Source organism: Octopus bimaculoides, chromosome 15 (assembly GCF_046866305.1).
Source record: "Octopus bimaculoides isolate indiv1 chromosome 15, ASM4686630v1, whole genome shotgun sequence".
NCBI lineage: Eukaryota > Metazoa > Mollusca > Cephalopoda > Octopoda > Octopodidae > Octopus > Octopus bimaculoides.
Window position 1 is genome coordinate 23,203,124 of NC_142942.1, and position 15,419 is coordinate 23,218,542.

The window sequence follows — 15,419 nt, forward strand, 5'->3', positions numbered from 1 at the left end:
TAAATGTTTGTTACATCATAATGGAAGCAGTGACGAAATTATGTAAATGACATGGTTTAATCATTTGTGATATTACTGTCACTAGGTTATGGGTTAGGGTTAGGGTTAGGGTTAGGGTTAGGGTTAGGGTTAGGGTTAGGGTTAGTTAAACATTGGTTATACAGCAGCAGAATATACTGTGTGTGTGTGTGTGTGTGCACGCGTGTGTTCATGTTTGAGGAAGAAAGAGTAAGAAAGAGTGACAGAGAAAAATGCCTGTATGTAGAGGGCGTGTTGTATAGATAGTGTGTAAAGCAATTACATCCGTGTGTGTGTGTGTGTGTGTGTCTGTGTGTGTGTGTGTGTGTGTGTGTGTGTGTGTGCAAAAGATACACACACACACACACACGCAGTGAAGTATATATATATATATATATATATGTTTATGTATAGTGGATGTATATATATATATATATTATAGCTACTGTTATTGTTTAGCCGCAGGTAAACTCTACTGAAAAACAATCCAAGCATGACCATTTCGTTTATGTTAATCATTTTTTTTTTGTTCTAGACACTGATTATGTAAAACCAACTACAATATCTAATGTGTTGTGTCCTTCCTCTTTAAGATAGCAGGGTGTAATTCAAAGATTTGGTGGGGATTTCTAGCGCTTGAAGGCTCTCTCTTGTAGAGTTATTTATTACATGTGGGTGTGTTTGGGAGAGAGAGAGAGAGAGTCACAGAGAGGTATGTACACACACACACACACACACACACACTCCAATATCAAAGGGGAAAATGTATCAAAACAAGTAACAGTATACAACTGCATTATGAAACATGTCCTTCCTTCTTTAAGATGATAGAGTATGAAAGAAGGGTGATCTGGCTGCTATTTCTAACACAAAACCACACAGAAGATCCTTGGTTACGGTGATTCTTGTTGTTTATCTCAGGAACAGCTTTCTGGTTGAATAGACCTACAGATCAAAAGCCTTCCAGCTGTGACCATCCTGTCCTTTTCCTATGTGTAGAAACCCGAGAGCACAGTGTCGAATATGTCCGTTTTAAATTGTGATTTGAAAGAGATTTTACTGCTATTTCAAACAATTTGAGTGACCGCGTAAAGGATTTCCTGGTCGGCTTCTGGCTCCCTCGTTAAACAGCATGTGTGTGTGTGTGTGTGTGAGTGTGTGTAGCATAGTTATAGAGTGTTATGCATGTGTATGCGGTAGGATTACAGAATGAGTGTAGAAAATGCATGTGTATATGCAGAAAATGGTGAATAGAATCTGTATGGTGAGATTAATAATGTACTGAGTGTGTGTGTGTGTGTGTGTATGCTTTGACTGTATTAAATGGCATACGTTGAATAAACGTGTGTATATATTAAAAGCATATATACATTCTCTCTCTCTCTCTCTCTTCCCATTCACACACACACACATATTTATATATATGTAAAGGTAGATTGATAGATATGCAGACTGACATATATATTTCTACATATATATATATATATATATATATATATACACTCATACACACACACACACACACATATATATATATATATATATATATATATATATATATATATATATATATATATATATATATATATATATATATATGTATGTATGTCTAGATAGGTTGGTAGGTAGTTGATAGTGACAGATCAATATACTGACGCACACACACACGCACACATCTATCAGTGTGTGTGCGTGTACATACATTACAGGAATGCAGCTGAGACTGTTTTGGCGTTAATGTTTTTCTTTCCTACATACACATACAAGCACATATGTACATACACACACACACACACATATATATATATATATAAACACGGGGAATTGGTAGGTGTGTGAAGTATGGGAGAGAGAGAGGGGGGTTACTGTTAGGAGAGCAACGAACTGTCTGACTAGCAAGATGGTGGTGTGGAAGAGTAGGAAGCAATGTCTTGGAATAGTTCTGAATATATATGTGCTTCACACATTGAGAGATGACGGAAAGAGGAAGGAAAGAACGAGTGGAACGAGAAGATAATGAAGACGACGACGACGATGACGATGATGGGGATGAAGATGATAGTGGTAATGAAAGAAAGATACAAAAAAACTAGATCGGAGAAAATGGAAGAGGAAGAAGTAGAAAAAGAAAAAGGAAAAATGTGACGATGGAAGATGTGGAGGAAGGAGAAAAGAAAAATAAGAAGGAAGAAGAAGAAGAAGAAGAAGAAGAAGAAGAGGAAGAAGGAAGAAAAGAAGAAGGAATTGGAATGAGTTGACTGAAGAAGAAAATAAAAGAAGACGAAAGAGAGAAGACAGAGGAAGAAAAGGAGAGAAGAATAAGAAAATAAGAGAAGACGGGAAAAGAAGAAGAAAAACATCAAGAAGAAAAATTTGAAGAATACAGTGAAGTAATGAAGGGATGAAGCTAACTTACTTTTCTTCGAGGCAAGTTCCTTGTTTGTTTGGCAAATGTTGGCTTAAGAGCATCACACACGAAATGGTAAAATTCATCCCAAAAGAACAACAGTCTTGGAGGTGTTATAGTATGAGAAACGTTAAGTGAAGTGCCAGTTGTTGTGATATCAGCAGTGGTGTTAATAGTTGTAGTAATAGCAGTGGTAGTAGTAGTAGTAGTAGTAGTAGTAATAGTGGAGGATGTGTTGTTGTTGTTGTTGGTGGCGGTGGTGGTGCTGGTGGTGGTTGTGTTGCTGTCGCGGTTGTAATGGAAATTCTGTAGAAAGCACTGGAAAGGCCGATTGCAGACTTTCTGTTTCATCATAGTGAGAACTGGTCTACAGAGTCACACCCTTCCATCTGATTGTCCTTAAACTAGTGAAAGGAATCGAGAATTGGGGACTGTTTTCGTAAAGGACCCAACCAGCGGCGACTAGATTCCGTTCCTCTTCTTGTGCCAGTCTGAAACTGAAGCATCGCAAGGGAGAATTAAGAACATCAGCAGCATCCAGTGCTAAGATCTCTGGCTTCGGTGACTGGCAGAGATGTACAAAGATGGTGAGACGGGCGGTGCTGAGGGAACGACTGGCTTGAGGGTGAAGGAGAGACAGAGAGAGAGATAGAGATAGAGAGAGAGAGACAGACAGACAGAGAAGGAGAGGCCGTGTGTGTGTGATAGATACAAGTAGAGAGTGAGGGAGAGTCTAAACGTCTGTGTATGAAAGATATAAAGACGGAGAGGAAGAGTCCGTATGAGTGTGAATGGTAGGTAAAGAAAGAGCGGGAGAAAGAAAAAGAAGATGTGTGTGATAAAGAGAGAGAGAGGAGACTGAACGTGTATGATGAAAGATATAAAGAGAGGGGGAATCTGTGTGAATGAGAGAGGGAGAGGTTGTGCGTGTATGACGGAGTTAAAGAGAGAGGGAGAGTCTGCGTGTGTGTGTATGAATGATATATAGATAAGGAGAGAAAGGGAGAAGGAGGCTGCGTGAATGTGTATAAAAGATTTAAAGAGAGAGAAAGAAGAAGGAAAAAGGAAAAATGTGTGTATGATGGAGAGGTTGAGAAAGAAAGAAGGAATCGGTGTGTGTGTGTATGAATGATAAAGAAAGAGAGGAGGGTTGATCGCGTGTTGTTTCTTAGCCCCAGGTCAACCCTGGTTGAGCAGATCTATAACAGCCAGAGGCATTCTAGCCTTGACCATGCCGACTTTTATTCAAACAGTGTTATCTAAGACTACATTATTCAATATATCCCTTTTAAAAATACTGTAGGGTGGTTTGGCTGCTGTTTCATGCAGGTACGACAACCACGTTGGCTCGTGTTTATGTATGTATGAAATAGATATAAAGAGGGGGAACAGAGAGAGAGAAGAGGGAGAGCCTGCATGTGGGTAAGACAGGTGAGAGAGAGAGAGAGAGAGAGAGAGAGAGCTAGAGATAGATAGATAGATAGAATGAGAGATAGAGAGGGAGCGAACATGTGTTGTGAGAAAGAAAAGATGAAGAAGCTAGTGAGAGAGAAAGAGAAGAGTCAATGTTTGTTTGTGAGAGATGAAGAGAAGAGAAGAGATTGTATGAGAACGGCAATGGGAATGATATTGCGTAGAGAGAAAGAAAGGAAGGAAAGAGAGGATCGTATGTGTGAAGAAATTTCGCGCTGAAAGAGTGATAAAGCAAAGTGAGAGTGAGAGAGAGAGAGGAAAGAGGAGGAAAAAAAGAGAAACAGAAACTGTGTGGATGAAAAGGAGAGTAGGAGATACGTGAGAGAGGAAGAAAAAGATGGAAAGAGAAAGAGAGAGAGAGAGAGAGGGAAAGAGTTAGAAATAAAGAGGATAATAAGAAAGACGGAGGGGGAAAACCGTCGACGAAAAAAGGGCGGGAATGTTAGAGAGAGAGAAGAGAAAGAGAGGGGAAGATAAGGTTTCGTGGAGATGGAAAGATAGATATGTTTGGTAGTGAGGGAGAGAGTCAGACGACAGCAGAGAGTGAGAGAGAGAGAGATGATAAAGAGAAGTTAGAGGTTTGATAGAGAGAGAGAGAGAGAGAGATAAAAAGAAACAGTGTTTCTCTCTATCTGTCACTCCCTCCCTCTCTCTCTCTCTCTCTCTCATTGTATACACGCACACGTTTGTGTGCGTGTGTGAGAAATTTTCCGTGTTTAACTTTGTGTGGGTGTATATTAATGTGTGTCTGACAAAATGACTATACACACATGATTGTGCTTGTGCTTGTGTGTGTGTGTGTGCGCGCATGGTTTATAAGATTTCTGCTTGTCTACAATGTTACTGTTATTGTTATGTTCGATGTTGTCATTACGGCCTTCATTGTTAATATCGGTGACACTGTTCTTCTTGTTGTGGTGGTCGTTAATCTTGGTTAGGCTTGTTGTTGTTGTTGTTGTTAGTATTGTTATCAAATTTGTTGTAGCTGTTGTCACTGAAGCCATTGTAATCACCGCGACACTATATACTAACCACCAATCACCACCACCACCACCACCACCACTACTACTACTACTACAGTAGCGATCGAGTAATACTTACATTCCAACACACACACACGTCAACATGCAACTACAATTATTTAACAAATACATATATATGTATGTGTATGCGTGTGTATGCGTGTGTGTGATGCATATATGTATATATAAATATATAAGTAATGTATGTGTATATATAAGCACATCTTTATTTTATATACATGCATGTATATATATATATGTGTGTGTGTGTATACATATATACATGTATACATATATACATATATAAATATGCAAATATATATATATATATATATATATATATATATATATATATAAATGCATGTTCAGGTAGAATATATTGCCAAGATGCAAATCAGAATAGAGTGTGATGCACTTATCAGTTTACATAATGCATTGAGTGCACAACACTGAAAACTGGTGCACTTACTAATGCATAATGTTCCAAAAACATGTAACTATACATACATACTTACACACACGCACACATGTATATATGTATTATACATACGTGTGTGTGTGTGTCAATGCATATATGTATATATATATATGTGTGTGTATAGTCTTTGTGTGGCAGGTGTACAGGTACAATAAACACTAGAAATGTACAGAAAATAGACTCCATAAATTGCTAGTGGGGGGGGGGGTGATACTTAGAAGTAGTTGATAGCTTCTGTTACCTTGGTGACCAAGTCAGCAATAGAGGTGGTGACTCCAAGATCATAGTTACTATAATAAAAATAGGCTGGGCAAAGTTCAGAGAGCTCCTGCTTCTGTTGGTAACTAAGGGCCTCTCATTCAGAATAAAAGGCAAATTGTATGATGTCTGTGTTGGAACAGCCATGCTACATGGCAGTGAAACATGGACTGTGACTGCTGAGGACATGTGCAGGCTTGAAAGAAATGAAGCCAGTATGCTTCGCTGGTTGTGGAATGTCAATGTGCATGTACGACAGAGTGTAAGCGTCTTGAGAGAAAAGTTTAGCATAAGAGGCATCAGATGTGATGTGCAAAGGAGATGACTTCTCTGCTATGGTCCTGTGATGCATATGGACGACGACAGCTGTGTAAAGAAGTGCCGACCTCTAACAATTGAGGGAACCTGTGGAAGAGGTAGACCCTGGAAGACATGGAACAAAGTGATGAAGCATGATCTTCAAATGTTAGGCCTCATGGAGGAAATGACAAATGACCGAGCCCTTTGGCAATATGCTGTGATTGAGAAGACTCATCATAGTTGTGGTTGATGCTGGTGTCATGTAACTGGCACATAAAAGGCATAACACTCTCGGAGTGGTTGGCATTAGGAAGGGCATCCAGCCGTAGAAACTCTGCCAAACCAGACTGGAACCTGGTGCAGCTCTCCAGCTTACCAGTTGCTGTCGAACTGTCTAGCCCATGCCAGCCTGGAAAGCAGATGCTAAATGTTGATGATGATGATGATATATATACATATGCATATATATAGTCTTCTAAAAATCCATATGTTAGAAAAATATGCACTTGCATATTTGTCGATGGAGTGGCTATATTAATCAAGGTGTACAGAAGTATAGAGCTATGGCAGCTGATCTGACCAACTGGCTGACCAAAGACTTGTAAGTGGATTTGGTAAACGGAAACTGAAAGAAGCCCGTCATGTGTATGTATACATTTGTGTGTCTGTTTGTTCCCCTACCATCACTTGACAACTGATGTTGGTGTGTTTACATACTTATAACTTAGCAGTTTGACAAAATAGACCAATAGAATAAGTACTAGGCTATCAAAGAATAAGTCCTGGGGTTGATTTGTTCGACTAAAGGCAGTGCTCTAGCATGGCCACAGTCAAATGACTGAAACAAGTAGAAGAATAAATGGATTTTGTAAAAGCAAATGGAAAGAGACCCGTGGTGGGTGTATATATCTGTGTGTGTGCACATGTGTGTATGTTTGTATGCATATATATATATATATGTATATGCATGTGTATGTGCATATGCATGGATGTGTGCATGTGTACGTGCGTGCGTGCGTGTATGTATGTGTCTCTGTCTCCTTGTCTTGACATCACACATGAGTTGCAAAGCAAACATTACTGTCACAGAAACAGTCAAAACTTGTCTGGCGTTGGGGGACATTAAAACGCTGCTGGTGTGATGATGATGATGATGACGATGATGATGCTGTCGCTGTGGTTGTTGATGATGATGATGAAGGTACTGCTGCTGAAAAACAGTCACTGAAAGAGCGTTATCAAAAGGATTAAACCAGTTTTTTTTTTTTTTTAATTTCTCTGCCAACTTTGCTAAGTATTTTTGGTTTCATCTCCAAGATTATGTAAACCCCTCTCACCCCCACCCCCCAAAAAACAAAATTTAAAAAACCCCAAAAAGCTGGAAGATTTGCTGTGTACAAAAAGTAATAACAATAAAACTCATTTCTGTTATAGGCACAGGACCTGGAATTCTGTGGAAAGGGGGACAAATGATTATATCGAACCCACTGCTTGACTGGTCCCTATTTTTCTCAACCTCAAAAGGACGAAAGATAAAGTCAACTTCAGTGACGTTTGAACCCAGGACATAAAGAGTCAGAAGAAATGTTGTGAGACATCTCATCTGACACGCCAACACTTCTGCCAATAATAATAATAATAATAATAATAATAATAATAATGATAATAATAATAATAATGGTTGTTGTTGTTGTTGTTGTAGCTTGTCATGTCAGAAATATTTGATTAGTCAGGTAGAAATATTTTTAACTTGGTGTTTCATCCTGGATTTAATATATAGAGCATAAGAAAGTTGACTAAAAATATATTATAATATGTGTGTTGTGTCTGCCGGTGGTGGTGGTGGTGGTGAGACAGGGAGAGAGAGAGAGAGAGAGAGAGAAAGAGAGATAGAGAGATAGGCAGATAAGTAAATTAGTGTCAACAGGTTTTGTATATGGAACATAAGACTAAAAATATATTTGTTATGTGAGTGATGGGATAAGGAGAAAGAGAGGGAGAGGAAGGGGAGAGAGAAATTTATTTTGTATGGTATTTAGTATAACTTTCTTCATCTCTCTTGAGTTGACCAAATAAGTCATGCCAGTGGTCACTCGGGATTATTTCTCTTGTTTGTGTGTTTGGTATATATATATGTGTGTGTATAGATTTTTTGCAAACAACTTGCAGATGCACGTGTTACCAGTTGAAAGTCCCACATACTGGATGCTAGCAAAGCTTATGGGGTCAGCAGGAGAGAATGCTTACTGTTTCTGGGCTTTCCTCTCATTGGCATCATTGTGCAAATATATATATATGGGGTGGCTGAAAAGCTCCTGGCTTTAAGGGTAACACGAAAGGCCTGGCTGGAGGCCCAACCTTCTGAGTTCTTTATACAAGACTTAGGAAAAGTGAAGAACTGCTGCAATAAGTGTGTGAATCTGAGAGGAGAATATCATGGAATAAAATCATAATTAACTGATCCTCCTGTATTTTCTTCTACCCAAGGCCAGGAACTTTTCAGCACCCCTTCAGAGAAGATTTTTGCCCAAGGCACCGAATATTGATATGATCTTATCAATGTGTTATAATAATAATAATAATAATAATAATAATAATTATCATCATCATCGTTTAACGTCCGCTTTCCATGCTGCCATGGGTTGGATGATTTGACTGAGGACTGGTGAGCCAGATGGCTACACCAGGCTCCAATCTGATTTGGCAGAGTTTCTACAGCTGGATGCCCTTCCTAACGCCAACCACTCCGAGAGTGTAGTGAGTACTTTTACGTGCCACCGGCACGAGAGCCAGTCCGACGGTACTGGCAGCGGCCACGCTCGAAATGGTGTAATAATCATAATAATAATAATAATAATAATAATAAACTATATTATCAACATATTGTAAAGATGATATATTATAATATGTTGTGGTTGTTCTTTTTGCGACACCCCCCCCTTCACCAGGTAAGCTCTAATTAAAGGTGAACTATGATCAAAGGTGTTTCAGTTGAATCAGCAAAGGGAATCAATAATCTATTATGTAAATCAATAATAGAATCTATGAATCAATAAAAGTTCAATAGATCAACCAATAGGTCAATCATGGAATCAATAACTCATTCTATCAACGTGTGTCAATAATTCGATATTTAAATCAATCAAGTCGAGGAATCAATCACACAATCTAGAAATCAGTGTGTGTGTGTGTGTGTATACATGTACAAATATATGTAAATATATGTATGTATATATATGTATGTACATATATTTATATATATATATATTATATATGTATATTTATATATATATATATATATTACACACACACACGCATATATATTGTTGTATTTCAGGATGATCATTTTTGATAAACATACACACACACACACACACACACACATATATATATATATATATATATATATAATATATATTGTTATATACACATGCATAGGTGTGTGTGCGTACGTGTGTGTATATAGCAGCATGTGGGGTCAATGTGAAACTAATGATTAAAATCAAGGCATGACCCCAAGTCAAGATCAGGGGACATTTATGTGGTTAGTCAGCCAAATAGAAATAGCAGCTAAATTAGATCACAAGGAACCATCTTTAAAATAGATGGAATCTTTGATGGCATCGAATAATAAAGTCTGTGCAATTGGTGAACGCGAGTGGCTTAGTGGTTAAGGTGCTGGCATCATGATCATAAGATCTTGAGTTCACTTCCCGGACCAAGCAGTCATTGTATCCATGAACAAAGTACACCATTTCATGTTGCTCAATTCCACTGTACTAGCCCCAGCCTTATGCTGGTGCAGCCCCTTATCTCAGCCCCTGTTTGTGTCATCCAGGATGACACAAATGGAGGCTATATTAAAAGTGAGGGACTGCGGAGAAGATGCTTACGTGTACCAAAGATTTGAAAGACAAAAGTTTGGCACATACTTCCAGGTCTTTATTTGTGAGTGACCACTGTGTTTAAAATGGTGTTTGCAGGAACAGATGCGATAGTCATGGCTGGAACACTTCTAAGGATAAATCTGTTTAATTAGAAATGACTTAGAACTAAAACAACAAAAACAAAAACCACAGCAACAAGGTTTAGCGAGGAATATTTGCCTTACCAAAAACAACTTGAAGAATCCTTATCTTGCACCAGAAGATATTCCGTTATCTCTAGACAGGTTTGGCCAACCACTTCCCTTTATCTAGAAACCGGCATCTGTTATTCATTGTTTCGTTGGCTGAAGCATCAAGTCTGCAACTGTCAGGGTTGCTTTTTATCTTCGATGCTGGTTGGAATTAAGATGAGGTTGGAACCAAATAATGCTTAATATCCAACCAGAAGAACACACATGCTTCCAACTCATAGACATAGCAGCATCTGCTTCCAGCTTCACTTGAGAACTGAACTTCTTTCTTACTAGAACTCACACTTCCTTCAGATATAAAATATTCAACGTAAAACAGATGAGGTTTCTTTCAAACTAACAAGAGTCCATTTTTACTCTTTCCATGCCAACCCCTCCTGGTTTTTTGGATAAAGACTTCCTGTTATAAAGTGACCTCAATTATAAAGTTTCCAATGCAAGTTCCTGTTTATTTATGTTCCAAAGCCCAGCTTAATAATGGTAAAGTTTATTTTACTAATTTCATTATAATTTTCAAGACTAACTAAACCAAAAATAGTATATTTCGAAAGAAATTTTGTAGTGAAAAAAAAACCGGAAGTCTTTTAGAGTTCTGCCTTCAAACATGTTCTGTACTTCTTTAAACAAGTGATGTTCTCTCAGAAATGACTGGGAAGGTGGCTTGCCAACCAAGTGGCTTCAGGTTCAATCTCTCTCGGAGCTAACTTAGACAAGGGTCTTCTTTTGCAACTTTGAGATTGACCAATTGATTGAAACTGTATGGAAGCATGTAAGATATATGTTTGTCTGTGTGTGTGTGTGTATGTGTGAGCGCACGTGTGTTGTGTGTGTGTAACTAAGTAGTTCAGCAAAAGAGACCGACAGAATGAGTACCAAGTTTTCGAATAGAATTCCTCAAGGTGGTGCCCCAGCATGGCCACAGTCAAATGACTGAAACAAGTAAAAGAATAAAAGAGATATATATTTTTATGTGCATGTGTACATGTGTGTATATGTGTGTGTGTGTGTGTGCACGTGTATATATGTTTGCATAGGTAGGTAAATATAAAATCGCCTTCATCATCATCATCATCATTTCTTCAACGTCCATTTTTCCATATTTGCCTGGCTCTGATGAAGTTTACTGATGCAGATTTTCTATACCCGGATGCCTTTCCTGTCACCAACTTTCGCTTGTTTCAGGCATGTTACATTGTTTAGAAACAGGGAAGGGTAGGCAACAGGAAGAGCATCAAACTGCAGAAAATTTGCTCCAAGGAATTCCATTTGACCCAAAGAGGAAGAGGAAATGGTGGTGTGTGCATGTAAGTGATGGCGATGACGACGACGATGACAAAGACGATGGTGATGATGATGACGACAATGACAACAATGACGATGATGGCACTGATGATGATGATGATGATGATGATGATGATGATGATGATGATGGTGATTATTATTATTATTGATCCTATGAAATAATATAACAAATATTTTTATGAGGGTGCAAAGGTCATTTACTAACTCCCGGTCATAAAGACTAAAGCTGTAAATTCCAGTCTTTATAGATAAACACATAAAAAAGAAACATATATATTAAAAAAAAAACATATATAAAACAAAACATTTATTATGTGTTAATAATTGCTGTTCAAATTCTATGAAGAATATAAGCTTTCATATTTAGTGATTCTTTTAGGATGTTGTGAAGGTGTGAGGAAAGGCTATAATCTAAGCATTACATTGAAAATATTTATGAATTAATGATAATTACCATAATAATCACTTAACGAGTCTATGTGAAAGCAATATTAATGACATACAATGTAAGTCAAAAGGTATATTTGTATAGAAATAAATATATATTCACACACACACACATATATATGTGTGTGTGTGTGTGCAATTGGGTCCTGGCCAAATTGAAACACCACATTCAAATGCTTACTGCCATGTTCTCAACCTTTTCATTATGAAAGGCCCATACGATTTTGAAGAATTCTTTCTCACTGACCCTTGACTTTTGAAAGGTCACACATCTCAACAAATTTTGACCTCATTGACAGGGGACCACTATAGGGCTGCCTCAACAGCATTGTTTGCTCCCACCCAAAATAACAAAATCGATGCCCTGGGTCTCTAAGTGTACAACCACATTTGTAGGGAGATTAGTATTCAGCCCCAAGACACGTGTGTGTGGGTCTGCGAGGTGGGGGTGGCAGGACTGGCACAACCCCAGCAGTATCTTTCTAGGTCCCCAGGGTTCCACAAATCCTAGATTTGGAAGCACAAAATTGGGTGATCATATTGACTGGCGCATTTGTTTCACGTGTTTATACCACTTTGCTCTTGATAATAAGATCACGTGTTCAATCCCCACTCCATACACAAATTGTGTTCTTGTTTTCTTGGACAAGTCACGTGGCTCCAGTCTGCATCGTTGACAGCAATGAACTCCTGGTCTATCTCAAAGGGTTAGGTGTACAACACCCAAAACCTTTACTTTTTACTTAATTTATCGATCCCTTCCTCACCTCTCTCTCTCTCTCTTTCTCTCTCCCTCTCTTTCTCTCTCTCTCTCTCTCTCTTTCTCTCTCTCTCTCCATCTCATGTTTGTTAAGTGGCTGGACACTAAAATACATTATAAGCAACATCGTTTGTTTTGATTTTGTTTTTACGCCGGGATAAACTTCACCACAAACAGCCAGACACACGCACTTGCGCAAGAACGCACACACAAATCAAACGAATCTCTGGCGAACCTGCTTGATTATGCGTGTCGAGTATATGTATGTGTGTGCACGTATATTTGAGAGTATGTGTGTATGTGCATATGCGAGTTGGTCGGTGTGCGTAAAAGATCTGATACTAACAGATGGCGCAGGAAAAAAAAAAGCGAAAGTTCATCACAAGATTTCAACAGCAATTAAAGGGAAATAACTTTCAAAAGCTCAAGTCTATATAATCTCCCTTGTCTATGACCTACTTTCGCTTATAGACAATAGATACATGCGCACATGCTTTCATGCACGTACACAGCCATCTATCCACACACACACACACACATGCATGCGCGCATGCACACACGCATATATACGACTATATATATATATATATATATATATATAGTTCATATATACACACACACAACCATACCTATATACAAAACATGCATATACACATACAAACGCGCATAAATAAATACATATATGTACTTACAAGCACTCACACACACATACACGCACACATACACACACGCGCGCGCACACACACACACACACACGTATGGTGATGAGAGTGAGAAAGTATGTTGACAATTGTCACCTCCAACCGACTCCTCCGCACCCTCATTCCACCCTGATCGTGTTGCCGGGAGGTCGACATACCTACCCCGACCCCCACGCCGCCGCCGCCGTCATAACTGACCACCAAAGCATTTCACCAAAGTCTCCCCCTTTCCTCTTCCCTTCCGTTGATTGTTGAAAGAAAGAAGAAAGAAGGGTTTCGCCGGAGAAATGAAATAAAAGCATAAAAAGGACAAAATGCCTTTTTGTAACCAGACCGAAGTCTTCTGATCGTCATTGTACGACAGCGACGTCTTCCTTCCCCTCAAATCTGTGTCACAGGTAACAATGAGGGCGGCGGCGGCGGCGGTGGTGGTGAGTTTTATATGTTCACTAGGACTACTAGAAATAGCAGCCAAATAAATGTCAAATCTCATCTTTTGCATCTATTAAGAAAATTAAATGGTGTGTGTGTGTGGAGTGGTGGTGGTGGTGGTGGAGGATATACTGGTTGGTCTAATTTTTAATATACGGAATGAGGGTAGGACTAGTTTTTGATTTTGATCATTGTCCTGGAATCGTGACGACTGGCCTGGGGTTAAAGAACAACAACAATGATTTCAACGATAGCGACGACATCCACAGGGGCTCCACCTGTTGGCTGTGAACTGCTAGAAATAACAGCCAAATCTCACTCCGGTTACACTTCGTTCGGCTTCTCAAATAACTATGTTAATAAAAATATACTTATAAAAAAGAGCAGTTTGGGAAAAGTAGTTCCTTAAAACAATGTGTCTTCAAAAAATAAAAGACGTGACGGTCACGAGCGGAATGTCTTTGATTATAGAGGTTTGTTGGAACAAAGTTGATCCGAAGCTAATCAACAAATACGATGACGACGACTGCAACAAAATAAAATAAAATAAAATAAAAAATGCCTAAATTCGTCCTTACCGGAAGAAGGTGGTTCAGTGTTGATGTTGCCAAAGTTATCAGTTGCCAGACAATCTGGTCCTTCTTATAATAATAACCATCCAACAACCATAAACTTTTATACAGTCAAACATAAAAGTTATTTTATGCTTTCTGTTGTGTTTGTCGTTTTCTTATTATTTCGGACTCGCCATGTTGATTTTCGTGTAATCATTGACGATTTCTGGCCGAACAATCAGCTCTGACAGGGAAGTGACTCTCATATCCGGGTTGTACCTTTATAACTCGGCAAAATTATAAACACTGTAAACACGAACACGAAATATTTGACACGGCTGATGGTGGTGCGCATCGGTTATGCTGTTTTGAAATAAGCCCATTTCCCGTGAGGGTAGGGCCAAAAACAAAGGAATTTAGACGGGGCAACGACAAGGGGTTTGGGTCAAGGAAAACCAAGGAAGGGCCCGTGGATATCTGACGGGCAGATATTTCAAAAAGATTTTGAAGAAAAAGTGAGAAATTTTTTAAGAGGAGTCTTCGTCCCTTCATCTTTTCGTCGGGATCCATGGACATACCTTGTAAAATATGGTTTGGAAGTTTGATCACGTGGTGCCGTGATCTTGGCATCGTAAATTTTGGAAAGGTTTGTATATCCTGACGGAATAAGACCTATATTAAAAAAGAACAAAAATAAAAAACTAGGCCCTTCATCGGATAGAAAAAATATATATCTTTAATGTGTATTCTCAAAGAGCTATGATAAATAAATTTGGAATATGGTTTATTAACAACGAAGGTGCTTTTAATTATAAGATGACTCGCCCAGAACCGACCTGGTGCTTAACAACAACAACAACAACAACAATTTACAAATGCTGTGTAACGTATGTCAGTGGTCACGGTGTTATAATGCTGTTTGGGTCACTAAGAAACTTGTAGAGTTGAACTCACCACTAGGTCTCGGGAAGGGCAGCACTGCTGAGGGCCACCAAGTCTTTGCTACCATGAGACCAACACCGCTGAGGGCCACTGCATCGTACTTTGCCACCACGAGGTCAGCAAACCAGCAAGAAAACCCTGACTGACTAGAAATAACAACGAATTTTTCCTCAACTCACACCCTCTT

General features: G+C 38.8%; 1 protein-coding gene across 3 annotated transcripts in view; it reads right to left on the reverse strand.

Annotated features, from left to right (window-relative positions):
- LOC106874118 (rho GTPase-activating protein 6) overlaps window positions 1-14,530 on the reverse strand; it is a 76,621-nt gene extending 62,091 nt beyond the window's left edge. Inside the window, exon 1 of one of the 3 annotated variants that reach the window (XM_014921726.3) lies at window positions 14,315-14,530. The gene's annotated coding sequence lies outside the window, so the exon portion shown is untranslated. Of the gene's footprint in view, window positions 1-2,434; window positions 3,967-14,314 lie in introns of those variants that run through there. The other 2 variants (XM_014921725.3, XM_089363573.1) reach the window with 2 other exon arrangements.
- Window positions 14,531-15,419: the final 889 nt, after the last annotated feature.